The 2,500-nt window shown below is 48.5% G+C and overlaps 1 protein-coding gene across 2 annotated transcripts in view; it reads right to left on the bottom strand.

The window, feature by feature from the left end:
* LOC134463764 (copine-8) overlaps positions 1-2,500 on the bottom strand; it is a 195,305-nt gene that overhangs the window by 16,021 nt on the left and 176,784 nt on the right. The gene's annotated exons all lie outside the window — the stretch shown is intronic.

Below are 2,500 nucleotides of genomic sequence, written 5' to 3'. Positions count from 1 at the left end.
AGGACCACCAAGAGCTCGGCAGATAACTGTGCAATATCAAACCAGACAACCCCCGCCAAGGAATGTTGAGGGGACAACGGTGTGAGTAAGGTGAATCAGACAGGAAGCGGCGGCAGAACAGCCCAATAAACTAATTGCACATCGGGCACAAGGGAGGCAAACGGGGAGGTGGTGGGTGAGAGCAAAATTTCACTAGATGACAGGAGAACCGGTGTCAAATTCAGTTAATTCTGTTAAACTCGTCTACTGTATATATTTACACCACCATGTCAACAGATGCGTTTTGGCACTCAGGCTATCACCAGTACGACAATTTAACAGTGATGTATACACATTGGGCTTTAAAATATAGATAAACTTAACATTATATTTCCAAGCACACTGTGTATGACATGCATTGTAATAGGGTACATTGGCTCTCAGACAGGTGATGTGTGACTGAGCATGCCCAGAGGGCTTCGGGCAGAAGGAGTGGCTGTCTGGGCTTACTCTAGTGGTTAACATGAATGACACCTAGTGTCGTCCGTCACTGTCACTAGTGACAGACATGCCCAGAAACAGAGACAGTAGAGAGAGAGAGAGAGAGAGAGAGAGAGAGAGAGAGAGAGAGAGAGAGAGAGAGAGAGAGAGAGAGATACAGACAGACAGACAGACAGAGAGACAGACAGACAGACAGACAGACAGACAGACAGATAAACTGTAAGAAAACGAAAGAGAAAAAGAAAGAGAGAGGTGTAGAGAGACAAAGGGATGGGGAAAATAATATGAAAGGCGGGGGTGGACACACTGACACCGATTTTGACAGAAGCACCTAGGGGGATGAGATTGGGGGGCGGGGGGGGGGGGGGGGGGGGGGGGGGGTAATGAGTGACAGGAGAGTCAGAGGGGGGTGGGGTTGGGGGGGTGTCGATAGACAGGAGGGGATAGAGGTGTGTGTGTGCAGAGTGCAGTTTGATTAAGAAGGAGGTAGCGCACTGTATGTAGTACTGTATGTGACGGTTTTTATGGCTTATTGTGCTTGTGTTGTCTGACAGTATTTGAGTGTGCATGTGTGTGTGTGTGTGTGTGTGTGTGTGTGTGTGTGTGTGTGTGTGTGTGTGTGTGTGTGTGTGTGTGTGTGTGTGTGTGTGTGTGTGAGTGTATGTGTGTATGTGTGTGTGTGTGTACACATGCAAGTGTGTCAGTATGTGCATATGCAGGTGTGTGTGTGTGTGTGTGTGGGGGGGGGTTGTGGGGGGTACAATTGGAATTCCATCTGTCTAAAATTAGCGAGACAGCCCATGTGTGGTGGCGTCGCCATGGTTACCCTGGATAAGCACGCCCAGACTGAGGAGGGAGGACTGCCAATGGAAGCCGTCCAAATACATAACCACATGGGCACATGACCAATCACACTTTTCATACAGAACTACACGTATAATCATGTCTCTCTGACAGTAACTGTGTGACTGTGTGTGTGTGTGTGTGTGTGTGTGTGTGTGTGTGTGTGTGTGTGTGTGTGTGTGTGTGTGTGTGTGTGTGTGTGTGTGTGTGTGTGTGTGTGTGTGTGTGTGTGTGTGTGCGTGTGTGCGTGTGTGTGTGTGTGTGTGCAGGGCCGGCCCAAGCCTTTATGGGGCCCTAAGCAAAATTTCATCCGGGGCCCCCCATACCACCACCTACTCAGCATCAGATGCTTCATTTACTTGCACGAGTGAGGGCTAAAGGGCTGAGAGCTACTCAGGGGGGGGGGGGGGGGGGGCTGGTGCCGTGGGGGCCATCGCATAGTTCGCATAGTGTGTGTGTGTGTGTGTGTGTGTGTGTGTGTGTGTGTGTGTGTGTGTGTGTGTGTGTGTGTGTGTGTGTGTGTGTGTGTGTGTGTGTGTGTGTGTGTGTGTGTGTTTCACAAACTCCAACTCATGGGACACACTTCAGTGCATCAGTAGTGCTCCCACCAGGCCAGGGAAGATCTCATTACCATGTGCTAATTGGAGTTGGTGTGTGTGTGTGTGTGTGTGTGTGTGTGTGTGTGTGTGTGTGTGTGTGTGTGTGTGTGTGTGTGTGTGTGTGTGTGTGTGTGTGTGTGTGTGTGTGTGTGTGTGTGTGTGTCTGTGTGTGTCTGTGTGTGTCTGTGTCTGTGTTTGTGTGGTGTGTGCGTGTAGCTATGCTAATGCCACCCAACTTTACCTAGCCATGTCACCTAATGACTATGCATCCCCTTCAATCGCTCTATGATTGCATTGACCGTCTCAATGTCTCAAAATTGTCTCCAACACAACACTGATAAAAGCGAAGAAATTATATTTGGGGTAAGGGAGGAACGGCTTAAGATTGCCACTGTCCTTGAAACTAAAGGGCTCAAAGCAGCTGTCAAAAATCTTGGTGTCCCTATCGATAGTGAACTCTATTTTAACAGTCACATGAAAGGCATTACTAAGTCTGCATTTTATCATTAAAAAAAAAAAGCTTTGGGCTCACTGAACATACATTTCTAACCTCAGGGCTAATTAATGTCAAGACAAGA

The sequence above is a fragment of the Engraulis encrasicolus genome, chromosome 15, assembly GCF_034702125.1.
Source record: "Engraulis encrasicolus isolate BLACKSEA-1 chromosome 15, IST_EnEncr_1.0, whole genome shotgun sequence".
NCBI lineage: Eukaryota > Metazoa > Chordata > Actinopteri > Clupeiformes > Engraulidae > Engraulis > Engraulis encrasicolus.
This window is presented reverse-complemented; position numbering and strand designations above follow the sequence as displayed.